Raw genomic sequence first — 13,656 nt, 5'->3', positions numbered from 1 at the left:
CGAGTAGTACGTGATGTCAAATGTCCCACGATCACAACTGAGCCAATGGTTCTTCTCTTTCTCTCTCTCCCTCTACGGGATTGTGGGTGATCATCTCCGATGCTCAGATGCTCGGTCTCAGGCTGCAGTGTTTGGCAGAAATTAGTGATTTTTCAGAACATTGGAAGGTGCCCACAATTGACATTAGGGTATTTTTTGTTACTTCAAAGCACCAGTGGATGGTCCTTTGCTTGTCCATACAAGAGTAAGCTTAGGAATACTTTGCTTCATTCTAGGTCAGGCTGCCTGCAGATATAGACCCTTTCTTCTGCTGCCTTATTGCCAGTTATATTAAATACAGTATATGACAAGAGTTTCTTGATACTGAACTGGGGCGCCTGGGTGGCTCAGTCGGTTGAGCATATGACTTCGGCTCAGGTCATGATCTCATGGTCCGTGAGTTTGAGCCCCGCGTTGGGCTCTGTGCTGACAGCTCGGAGCCTGGAGCCTGCTTCGGATTCTATGCCTCCCTCTCTCTCTCTCTTGACCCTCCGCCCTTCATGCTCTGTCTCTCTCTGTCTCAAAAATAAATAAACATTAAAAAAATTTTTAATACTGTACTATAGTCAACATCCATGCAAGCATATACAATGGCGCAGGAAAAGATCCCATTGAGCCAATAGATAGCAGTGGTTCCATTAGTGATAGTGAAAGTCTTCCTACATAATAACCCTCCTCTCTCATCTCCCTCACACCAGCCATGAAGGTTTTCAAAGGTAAGTGCATGTTAATTTGTTTACTTTTCTTTATATTTTGTATTTTCTTTATTATTTTGTATTATAGTACAGTATTGTAATCATTTTATTTGAATATTTTGGGGTTGTGGGATGAATCATCTGAGTTTCCATTATTTCTTATGGGGAAATTCGCCTTGATATACAAGTGCTTTGGATAACAAGCATGTTTCCAGAACAAATTATGCTCGCAAACCAAGGTTTTACTGTACCTCCATTTTTACCATGGCTGCCAGGAAGCTCAGAGCCCCAGCTGAGCAATCACAGCAACCACTTTACATTGGTTTAAATTCCCATTCCATAGTGCCTCTTTTTAAGCCATATTGGAATGTGTTTATTGTAAGCCACCTCAAGCTCTCTATTAAAAGGGGCAGGGTATATGTGCATTATAAATAATAACCCACCTTGACGGTAAAACCAGCACACCCTGACTGCTCTTAACACATTAAGCGGTATAATTCTGTGATTAGAGAATTGGCTCCTTCTATGTTTAGGGCTGAGCTTCTATATTAGGCTGAGCTTGAGCAAGTTACCTAACCTCTCTGATGTGGTGATGACCTAAAAACCATGAAGCTAGCAATACCACCTCACAGGGCTATTGTGAAGATCAATGAAATAACATTTATAAAGCACCTGACACGTGAAGATGCTCAGGTAACGACAGCTGTCAAAGACAGCATCAGCATCAGCACCATCGTCCTTGTCATCAACAATGACAATAGAGACATGAACAATGAATAGAGAATGGACGTTGCTGTTTTAGGCCCCTTTGGGCAAAAGAATGGCAAACAAGCCTTTGATGACGTTACCATGGGATGAAAATAGTTTGGGGCTCCAAATCCTGAAGTAGCTGAGCCCCTGGGAACCCTGAGTTCCCAAGTTCCATCAAAGGGCCATGAGTGGTTCATGTTTGGAGGCCATCATTGATTTTGCAGAAGATAAATGGTGGCCATGCAACATATTCTAGTCTTCCTGGAGTGATGGGCCGTGGCCTTAATTGGCAGCTGTTCTGACGTGTGTGGGGTGGGCTTGGCTCCCTGCTCTGCGCTATCATTGTATCTGGACTTCCCCCATCACCACCCTGCCTGTGATCGCCTCTTGTGGACTACGTCCCCCAGGAGGCTGTGAGCTGCTCTGTGGAGGCAAAGTGTTTTTGTCTTATTCACTATTGTATCCCCTGGATCTAGCACAGCACTTGACAACATAGGAGGTGCCGATTAAATATTTGTTCAACAAATGAATGAGTAATGCCTCCTCCCCACCAGCTCTTTTAATCATCATACCTAACAGGGGGAAAAGAATTAAGTAAATTGGGAAACATTAGTAGGTAGCAATGAAAAACAACAATCATGAACATTATGTGGGAAGGTAAAATAATTATGTGAGAATGTTAAGTGAGTTAAATTCCTTTTGGCCTCTCCTGGAAAACGGGGTCATTACCATCTCTTCTATTGGTTTGTTCTGATGCTTAAATGAGACAGAATAGGTAAAACGTTTAGCATAGTGCCTTCCATGAGCACATATGTATTTGATAAGTGGTAGTATTTTTGTTGTTGTCATTTACAATAATAGTGAGAGAAAAAATAGAATAAAAATAATTTTTTCAGGCTGATTATATATAACTAAGAAAACAACAAATTTCCACCATTTCTTTTAACCTAACAATAATATGTTTTCTATAATTTCAAAACTTTTGTGATTAAAGTAACAGAGACCTGGGTTTATTACCAGCTCTCCAAGCCTTATTAATAAAGTAAAAATAAGTATTATGCCCTATTTGCTTTATAGGGTTTCAGTGAATTAAATGAATTTCCAAATGTGCAAATGCCTTGAATATAGTCACCTACCTTTTTCAGTTCTTTCTCTCTTCCTTTAATGTTCCCCTCTGGTGTCCTTGTGAAGGGTGTCCTGGCTGCAAGGGAGACCCTGAACAAGAAGGGAGAGTAATTCAAGTAAAAATCTGTGTGGGGCTGGCCATGACCTTGGGGTCAAAGGTGGCCAGAGCTGGAGGGGAGCCGGTGTGTGGCTCCCCTACAGAGGGACCCATAGGAGAACCTTGGAATGACTGCCAAAGACAAAACCACAGTGCTGGGTCCTGAGTTTGGAAGGGCTTCAGAAAACCACATCAAGATTCAGGACATTCAAAAAAAAATGCTGGAGGTGAGCAGCCTCTGATCCCCACCTGGACTTACCTGGGGCATTCCCCCACCCCCCTGACCCCCGCATTGTTTGCTCAAACTAACTCAGCTTCCCACCTCTCATACCTAAGCCTCCGATGGCCCCCAGACTATTATTACTATTGGCTGTTTGGATCTGACTGACAGAGGCTTTGGACTCTGTCCACCCCACTGCCCCAGGCTGAGAAAGACACACGTCTGGCCTCCTTACTTTCTGTGAGTTACTGGAGCCCCAGCAACTGGTCAGCACAGGAAGTTGATTCCTGTCACTGGATCTGTCACTTTCTGACACCAGAATAGCACACCTGTTCTGGCCTCTGTATATTCTACTTACTGCTTCTGAGAACACACAGAAATTGGATTAAGGGGCCACTCCTACTTAATGTAAACAGTCACATGTATTTGGAGTCCTTTTGTTTTAAAAGTCCAGCAGCCTCCTTTGCACCTGTTGGCAGAGTATCAACTTGCTTTATGTCATTCACACTGCATGGGAGAGTCAATCAAAGCTTCAGTTACAAAGTCAACAACATTTGGGAAGCCCTGACAGGCACTTTCACTTAATCCTCACAAAAACTCTGCAAGGGAGGTGTTATTATGCGCCCCCCCTTTTTTTTTTAAACAAGAGAACTGGGTCTCAGAGAAATTCAGAAACCTGAACATGGAAGAGCTAGGATTCAAAACTGGGGCTCTGGCCTGCTTAGAGCCTGGCTCTTTCTACTACGCCAGAATTTAGATGCAAAATATTGGCCTTTATTTCATTTTTTCTTTTCCTTTTCTTTCTTTCTTTTTCTTTCTTTCTTTCTTTCTTTCTTTCTTTCTTTCTTTCTTTCTTTCTTTCTTTCTTTCTTTCTTTCTTTCTTAAGTAAGCTCTATGCCCAACATGGGGCTTGAACTCACGACTCCAAGATCAAGAGTCTTATGCTCCACTGACTGAACCAGGCAGGTGCCCCAAGAATGTTGGATTTTAAGTGATTGCTTTATAAATTCAATACTTCTAAGGCACCACTGCTGCTCCAAGCACATTAGAATAGATTAAATATTTTAAAAATTAATCTGCTCAAAAGCACAATGAACATCTCCATGGACTACACAAAATGAGTCTGAAAACCAGCCTTTTAAGCACATGAAAATATCTAACCCTAAGAAATAAAGCTAATAAAATCAAAGAATAGGGGGGGAAATTTTAGGACAGAGTAAATTAAAATAATGGGATCGTCTGACATAAATTTTTAAATGACATGTTTAGATGGCATTTTTTCTCATTGTATCGGATCCAGTGGTGCATGATTTCAATTTGTCCCATTCACAGTGATGTTCATTTTGATCCCTTGATTAAGATGGCATCCGGCAGTCTTCTCTATGGTACATCACTAACTATGTAACTAAGAAGAATTTTGAGGGGAAGCCACTGGGATGCCTTCTGCATTTGTGCAGATGAGAGTCAATGGTGGCTTCAACGGGGATAATGGCAAAATGGCAGAGGAGGGGGCATATGTCATAAAACTCAGCAAGGAAAGTCATATCTAAGCCCTGGAAGTTGCTTGGATCTGAGGAATGAGAAAGGGAGAAGCTAATCACTATAAACATTCTGATCTGATCTATGGTGCATAGGACAGAGAGCAGGCAGGAAAGATGGCAAGTTCAGTCTATGTGTAGGTTCTTATTTCCAACTTGAGAGTCATTATTCTTATTTTAAATTTATTCTTTATTTTTGAATAGGTAATATATTGGTGTCATAGGAAAACATTAAGAATATACAGAGTATTTAGGGGTGCCTGGGTGGCTCAGTTGGTCAAGTGTCTGACTCTTGATTTCAGCTAAGGTCATGATCTCACCATTCGTGAATTTGGGCCCCTGCATCAGGCTCTGTGCTGACAGAGCAGAGCCTGCTTGGGATTCTCTGTCTCTCTCCTCCTCTATGCCCCTCCCCCACTTGTGGGTCTTCTCTCCTTGAAAATAAATAAATAAACTTAAAAAAAAAGAATAGACAGAGTATTTAGGAAAACAATAACAACACGGACACTTCTAAATAATCCATGAGTCAAAGTATAAATCACAAGGGAAATTAGAATATATTTAGACCTGAATGAAAATAAAAGCACCACACATCAAAATTTGTGGGATGCCGTTAAAGCTTAGAGGGATATTTATAACTTTAAATGCTCATGTTAGGAAAAAAAGAAATATCTAAAATCAGTTATTTAAGCTTCCATCTTAAGAATCTACTAAAAAAAGAGCAAATTAAATTCAAGGTAAATAAATAGAAGGAAGGAAATAATAAAGAGCAAAAATCAAATAAGAAATGGACAAATGGATAAAATTCAATTAAGCCAAAAACTACTACTATGAAAGGTTCAGTAAAATTGATAAAACTCTAGCTAGAAAAATAGAGAGGATCCAAATGATCAATGTTAGAAATGAAAGAGAAGATATCACTACAGATGTACAGACACTAAAAGGGTAACAAAAAAACATCTCTGGTGACAGATGGTGACCATAATTATCATGGGGAGCACTGAATAATGTACAGAACTGTTGAAACACGATGTTGTACATCTGAAACTAATACAATATTTTCTGTCAACCATACTTCAAAAAATTTAAAAAACACATTATAAACAATGTAACGATTTATGACAATAAATTGACAATATGGATGAAAATAGATGAATTTCATTAAAGACACAAATTACTGACTCAAGAAGAAATAGAATATGTAAATAATCCTATATCTATTAAAGAATTTGAATTCATAATGAGACATCTTCCACAAAAGAAACTCCAAGTTGAGATGGCTTTACTGGTTAATTCTAGCAAACATTTAAGAAAGAAATAATATGCAAGCACTTTCAGAAAACAAAGACTAAAGAGATACGTCCAAGCTCATATTATGAGGCTAACATTATTACTCTGATGCCAAAGTTACACAGAGACATTCCAAGAAAAGAAAACTACAAACATCCCTCATGAATATAGATGCAAACACCCTTAACCATGTCCTGAAAGAAAAAGAAAGGCATAGAAATTGGAAATAAAAAAAAGTAAAATTATTCAAGGGGAATGTGATTGTGTATTTAGAAAATCATAAATAATCTACACAAAAGCTTCTAGAAGTAATGACCACAGGATACAGGTTAATATACAAAAATAAATTATATTTATATATGCCAGCAAAAAAAATTAGAAAATGGAATTCCAGGGGCTGCTGGCTGGCTCAGTCAGAAGAGCGTGTGACTCTTGGTTTAGGGGTCATGAGTTGAGCCCATGTTGGGTGTAGAGATTACTAAATAAATAAATAAATACATACATACATAAATAAATGAAATTCTAAAAATAACATTTGCAATAGTATTGAAAACACAATATACTTAGTGATAAATTTAATAAAGTATGTGCAAGACTGGTACATGGATTACTTGTAAAGATTGATGAGAAAAATTAAAGATCTAAATAAATGAAGAGATATACAAAATTCATGGATCAGAAGAACTCAGTATTATTTTTTTAATTAAAAAATTTTTTTAACATTTATTCATTTTTGAGAGACAGAGACAGAGCCTGAGTGGGGGAGGGGCAGAGAGAGAGGGAGACACAGAATCCCAAGCAGGCTCCAGGCTCCAAGCTGTCAGCACAGAACCCAACTTGGGCCTTGAAATCAGGATTGGGAGATCATGACCTGAGCTGAAGTTGGATGCGTAACCAACTGAGCCACCCAGATGCCCCAGATCAATATTCTTTTTTTAAAAATATGTATTTGTTTTGAGAGAGAGAGAGCACAGGTACTCTCACACATGAGTTGGAGAGGGGCAGAAAGTGAGGGAGAGAGAGAATCCCAAGCAGGCTCCATGCTGTCAGCATGGGGACTGGAGATCAACACAGGGCTCCATCCCATAAACCGTGAGAGCATGACCTGAGTCAAAATCAAGCGTTGGACACTTAACTGGCTGAGCCACCCAGGTGCCCCAAAGACTCAATAGTCTTAAGATGTCAATTATCCCCAAACTGATCCATAGGTTCAATGCAATTCCAATGAAATTTCTAGCAGATTTTTTTGTAGAAATTTCCATTAGGATTGCAAGTTGTATCTAGAAATTAAAAGGACTCAGAATAGACAAAAACAATTTTGACAAAGGAACACATTTGGAGGACCAACACTATAGATTTCAAGAGCTACTGTGTAGTGGCAATAACCATGACAATGAGGTGCTGGTGTAAGGATAGATACATAGATCAATGGATGAGAACAGAGATAGGCTCATACATCTATGGTCAATGATTTCAGTGGTGTCAAGGTAACTCAGTGAAGGGAAAATACAGTATTTTTAATACATGGTGCTGTATCAACAGGAGGCCGTATGAAAAAAACAAACCTTGACCTTCACTTCATATCCTATGTAAAAATTAATTCAAAATGAGTCACATACCTAAGTGCAATTGCTGACTATAAAACTTCAAGTGGAAAATATGGGGAAAATCTGTACAAATTTTAAAAATTGGTAAATTAGAATTCATTTAAATGAAAACCTCAGCTTTGCTTCAAAAGAAACCATTAAGAGGGGCACCTGGCTGCCTCAGTCGGTACAGCATATGACTCTTGATCTCTCGGGATTGGTAAGTTTGAGCCCCACGTTGGGTGTAGAGATCACTTAAAAATAAAATCCTAAAAGAAAAAAATTAAAAAAAAAATTCTGGAAGAGGCAAATCTAATTTATACTGACAGAAAGCAGATCGGTGATTCCCTGGGGCTAGGGTTTAGAGGACTGACTACAAACGGGCATTGGAGAATTCTCTGGAGATGATAAAAATATATTCATATCTCTGAGGTATAGAACTACGAGTAGAACTGCCAACCATAGGGTGGTTCCTGCTTTAGTTTTATGAGATCATCGGGCCTTTTTCCAGAATGGTGATGCCAGTTACACTTCCACCAGCAACGTGGGAGAATCTCAGCTGTGATCCGTTGTCACCGACACTGGGTATTGTGAATCTTTTGCATTTTAGCCATACTAAAATGGGCGTGCAGTGGTAACTCCTTAAATGATTTTAATGTTACATTTTCTGAAGACTTTTCAGTGTTGTATTGGCTCTGAATATAATAAAAAAGACTGTTGAAGTCTTTTGCCTGGTTTAAAAATTAAATTTGGGTTGTGTGTCTTTTCTTCTGATTATATTATAGAATTTCTTTGTATATTGGAATTGAGCCATTTCTTGAACATAAGTATCAGTATATCTTCCCTTGATGAGCCACTCACTAAATATCAATATATCTTAAATTTGTATTATTCCTTTTGTAAGTGAAGTTGAACCCCTTTTCATATGCTTAGGATCTGTTTGTACTTATTTTTTTCTGAGAATAGTTTTCATCGCTTGCCGATTCTAAAATCAGGTTTTGGTCTTTTTCTTATAAATGACTAGGAGACTCTTATATATTGTGGAGATTGGCCTTTGACCTTTGGAATACAGTAGCAATTTTTCCCCCAGCTTGTCATTTTCTTTGGCTTTGCCTATGGTGTATTTGTTGGCCATGCAGGTTTTTATTATTATTTTTAATGCAATTGAATTTTTGTTTTCATGTAGTTGCTTTGGGTGGGTTTTTTTTTTCTTTCTTTTTTTAAGCTTATTTATTTATTTGGCAGGAGGAAGAGGGGGAAGAGAATCCCAAGCTCCCAGGCAGGCTCTGTGTGGTCAGCACAGAGACCGATGTGGGGCTGAAACTCACAAACCATAAGATCATGACCCGAGCCGAAATCAAGAGTCGAATGCTTAGCCGACCGAGCCACCAGGCTCCCCATAATGCAACTGAATTTATCGATCTTTTCTTTTATGATGTGTAGTCGTTTTTAAGTCCAATTTCCCCATTAGATACCAAGGGAAAAAATGATTTTAGACCAGGTCTAGCCATGTTGGACTAAGCCTAAGAAGGGCCTGAGCTGGTGGGGAGGGTTCAAGCCCCTTCTCTGCTACTTATTAGCTGTGGATTCTGGGGCAAGTTACCCTACCTCGCCTTGGCTCAGTCAGTTCTTTTGCCTGCAAACTGGGGATAATGAGGCCTAGTTTAAAGAGTTGTTGTCAGTATGACGCGAGATAGTGTATGTAAAGCACCTGGCATGTGCCTAGCACAAACCTTCCCTGCAGGGTTCTTCTGTCTCTCCAAATGCGTGTACACAGAGGTGTGCGTGTGTGTGTATAACAGGTGTACATATATATGTGTATTTGTGAGTGGGAAGAGGCAGGGCCCAGGGCCGCCTGTGGGATTCAGCAAACAGCTCAATTACTCATGGCCTCAAAATAAAAAACTGCTCCAAGGCCCCAGGATGATTGTAAATCCCACAGCCCTGGCCCCGGGCCAGAACACTCCTTGCCCACCCTCTGTAACCGCCTCTGCTGATGGCCAGAGCCCTGCTGCCTGACTCTTTCTCCAGGATGGCCTGCACCATGGATGTCTAAGCGCTAGTAAGCCCCAGAGCATCAAGGGCTCCAGGATGGTCCCGAAGGGTCAGGGGCAGAGGGAGACCACCCCCACCTCTGGGCTGCTTGCCCACTCTGGGGACCTTTCTGGATAAGGAGATTGATCTAGAATCACCGTGTAGATGCACAGCCTGCCTCAGCCACGGGTGCAAATCTCAAGTCCCTCCCACACTGGAGCTCACAGAGCAGTGGGGTACACTTCAGGCCTCAGCTTTTCCGAGAAGGGCCTGGGAATCCCCGTTTTTGCGCACCCATTCCTGCTCTTACACTTGGGGTCTCCACTTTTACAAATCCATTTCCAAACAGACCAGCCACCTCCTCCCTATTGAGCTCCGTAAAGCTGTTTTTCCGTGGCTCTGCTAAAGGTGAGCAGTACACAGACACCTCTGGAGGCCGGCACGAGGCCAGGCAGGTCTCAGTTTCCCCAGCAGTGCCAGTCAGCCCCGCAGGATGTTGATCCCTGGAAAAGATGCCATGGCACCAAGCGCAACCCCCTTCTCACCCCACTGACCAGGAAAGTGGGGTGCTGAGAAGGGAGGCGACTTGCCTGACATCACCCACTTGAGAGGCAGGTCGGGCTGAGGTCTAGAACCCAAAACTACTCTCTTCCTATCTCTGTATTCCTGACATCAGAGCTTAGGCCTTGGCAGTAATAGGAGCTCCAAGGATGGGGGACTGGACTCAAACCTAGGTTTCCTGGTCGCCAGCCCTGGGCTCTTTCCACTCCCCCAAAGTGCCACTGGAAGAGCTTTACACAAAGAAATACTTTGTAAGGTCCTATTTTTTTATGTTTATTTATTTTTGAGAGACAGAGAGAGAGAGAGAGAGAGAGCGCGCGTGTGTGTGTGTGCGCATGCACACACAAATGGGGGAGGGGAAGAGAGAGAGGGAGAGACAGAATCTGAAGCAGGCTCCAGGCTCCCAGCTGTCAGCACGGAGCCCAACGTGGGACTAGAACTCACAAACGAGGAGATCATGACCTGAGCTGAAGTCTGACGCTTAACTGACTGAGCCACCCAGGCGCCCTGGCAAGGTCCTATTTGAGGGTGTCTGTCGTAAAATTGTGGCTCTTCCTTCCGTGGAGAGCTGGGGGCCAGGTCCCTTCACCTTGGAACTGGGCCAGGCTTCATGACTTGCTTGACAAACTGAGTAATATGGCCAGGACTCTCAGGGCTAGTTTCCCCTAACAGCACACCAGATGCGGGTGCAGGAGTGAAGCCACCTTGGACCCTCCAGGTCAGCCCATCTGAATCCCACTTAGGGGACTGCCACTGATACCATGTCGGGGCAAAGAATCAGGTAGCTGAATACCGCTCGAATTCCTGACCCACAAAATCATGAGATATAATAAAACGGTGGCGGTTTTAATCTACTGAGTTTTGGTGTCCTTTGTTACACAGTAGTAGATAACTGTGCAATAACTTTGCATCTCAAACGTACCAGTGAAGATCGCAGGTGGCTATTGAGTCCTTCCTAAAAGCAAGTGCACACACTCCTGAATTTTATACACTTTGTAAGCATGGATTGCTCTCAAGCTTTTCTTAAGGCTGTTTCTGGCCCCAAATATTACAAATATAACTTGGATGCCAACTGACATAAAAAAAATAAACCTAATTCTTACGGAGAAAGCACTATGTGCAAGGCACTTGGTTCTCCCTTAATTCTAGAACCACTTTTTAAGGTAGTTTCATGTGGTGTTTCCATTTTACTGGACAAGAAACGGAGACAGAGGTTAACAAACTTGCCCATGACCACACCACTAGAGAATGGCAGGGCTGGGATTCAAAACCCCTGCTCCTTTCCAGAGCCTACATGCAATGTCTCCCTCGGCAGATGAAGCTTCCCTGGGACCCTCCCCACATGAGACAACATGCCTGGACGGGCTGCATTGGTGGCACTAGGGACTCTGGGGTCGGTGCTGGAGTGAGGGTCCCAGCACCCCGGGGAGCGCTGCCTCCAGGATGATGAATGAGCACAAACCCCCAGCCCAGCCTTCCTCCATCTGCCCAAGCCCCCTCCTCAGGCCCCTGCCGCAGCTGTCACCATCACAGCCCCCGATCCGATTACAGACCCCAGAGCCCCTGGCTGCCTCCTCCTCCCCTTGCCAGTGTGCACAAGGGCAGGGTCCCATCCTGCCTGGGAACAATGCTGAAGCCGGAGGACGAATCTGTCAAAGGCACTGCCAGCTGCAGTCGTCCCTGTGGCCCCCGCCCTCTGAGCTCATTCCCAGAGGTCTTAGGCGGCTGGTGCTGAAGAGGGACAGGAATGAGGGCCCTGCAGTGGGGATGTGTGGAATCCCGCAGTTGGCTTTGTTTAGACGTGTAAAACCGCACCAGGCCTGGGCTCTGCACCTGCTGCTAAAGGAAGTCACCTCCTACCTCCCACCCAGTTCACATGTGCATGTGCGCGCACACACGCACAGAGGAAGTCACCTCTACCTCCCACCCAGTGACCTCCCACACACTTGCGGCTCAGGAGACCCAGGCATGGATTAACTCTGGGCTTCACCAGGCCCCCAGGCCTGTTCCTAACCCAAGCTTCAGTTTCCTCATCTGTAAAAAGTCTCATCAGAGCACCTAGGTCATAGGTTTTCATATACCAGGTCCTTACCAGACGCCTGTTGAGAGAAACCTGTCATTGTCCGAATCCACCTATTCATTGCAGGACCGGACTCCCGCTCTCCTCCAACCACAGGCTCAACTGGGCTTGACCAGAGCTGTTTTTTGTTAGGCCTCCCTTTTTAACCCTGAGGGTCCACGAGCCACGTTCCTCGAGGTCATGCTTCTGAGGACTGGGGTGGACGTTCAGAGAGGCTTTGAGTGTTTAGAAAAATGCATCCGATACTTTGAAATAAAGCAACAAACCTACTGGATGGTTTTTCAAAGCCACATTGGAGCCCTTGGGTCCCCGAAGGGTCATCTGACTCTCTAAGGGCAGGTCACCCATTATTTTCTACTGATTAGGACCCAGACTTGGTAAAATTAGATGCTAACTTACAAAGAAATAGACGACTGGGAAGTTAGAAATGATTCATGTGGTCAGAAAGATAACCCCGAAGGTTATGGTTTAACTGACCTATAGAAGTCTGGGTGTCCTACTGGTTCCCTCACTAATGAGATAAATAAATCTCTAATACACGCTTGCTTACCTGTGTGTGAGAATCATGTTTCCAGCTTCTCAAAATCTATGCTTCAACACAGATCTCGTGTTCTGGGATGCGGCCAGAGTCGGGGTGGAAGCACCCCTGAGGGTGGAAATTGGGAAGAAGGTTGAAGCCACCGTGGACGATGACAGGCCACAGGATGGAGAGGAAGGCTGAGCTAAAGGCACAGAGCACCTGTGTTCTGAGTAGCGGGAGTGATTGCAGGACGATAGTGCTGGGGCCAGGAGTTCAGTGGTCCCTCTTCCTAAACCTGAGAGAGGAGGTAAGTGAGAAAATGTGTTCTTCATCAAAAGGATTTCAAGGGTGAAAGATCTCAGAGGAAATCATCAGGGGGTAAAAGGAAGTTCCAGGTGTTATGACTGAGGTTGAAGTTTCTGGAAGGCTTGGTGATAAAAGAGGTTTTTGGAGGAGGCGGGGCAAGTATGGAAGATGAGTTGAGGAATGAGGAGACGGGTCGCCCTCTGGACAGGAAGTAGAGCCATAACGAGGTCTGTGAGACTGGACGGGCCTAAGGGCTTCCTACCAGAACAGAACAGAACAGAACCTGGTATGGATTCAGAGGTCAGGCATGCTCAGGTCTGGATTCTGGCTGCCAGGCATGAGCCAGGAGGAAGGGAGGGGCAGTTCTCAGTGGCCAGACCCACACTGGCTAGGCTAAAGACTATCACTGAGCTGGTCCCTTCATCCTGGGTCCTGGCTCTCAGCTTTCAACAAACCCCCAAACCTACCAGTATACAAGGGAGACATCAGGGCTGCGGGGAGTTGTAAGGTCCTCCAGCTCACGTCCTGTAACCCCAGCGCTGCGATTATCCCCCGAATCCCAGAATCCCACGCTCAGAACTGCCGGCAGGCATCAGCCCTCCGCAAGGAGCCTGGAGGTCCCTTCTTAAGGAGGCCGATGAGTCAAGCTGGCTAAGTTTGTAACGACTCTCCCCTCAAGATAGGAATTCCCTAAAGTCCCCAAGTAAAACGGGCGAGGTGGCTCACATGGGGGTGGTGGGTCAGGGTGGAGGCGACTCTGGTTTATTGTCTCTGTTGCCGCAGCCCTCTAGTTTGGAGGCCTTTCTGTCTAAAG

The 13,656-nt window shown here is 43.7% G+C and overlaps 1 long non-coding RNA gene across 1 annotated transcript in view; it reads right to left on the bottom strand.

Annotated features, from left to right (window-relative positions):
- The window catches only part of LOC123380914, a 24,731-nt gene extending 11,075 nt beyond the window's left edge, over positions 1-13,656 (bottom strand). The window contains exons 1-3 of the long non-coding RNA XR_006587313.1: positions 13,310-13,656; positions 12,567-12,831; positions 2,621-2,699 (exon numbers count right to left, since the gene is read on the bottom strand). This is a non-coding gene — a long non-coding RNA (uncharacterized LOC123380914). The remainder of the gene's footprint in view (positions 1-2,620; positions 2,700-12,566; positions 12,832-13,309) is intronic.

The sequence above is a fragment of the Felis catus genome, chromosome D2 (assembly GCF_018350175.1).
Source record: "Felis catus isolate Fca126 chromosome D2, F.catus_Fca126_mat1.0, whole genome shotgun sequence".
NCBI lineage: Eukaryota > Metazoa > Chordata > Mammalia > Carnivora > Felidae > Felis > Felis catus.
The sequence above is the reverse complement of the archived record's forward strand: the minus strand, read 5'-3'. Positions and strand labels throughout refer to the sequence as shown.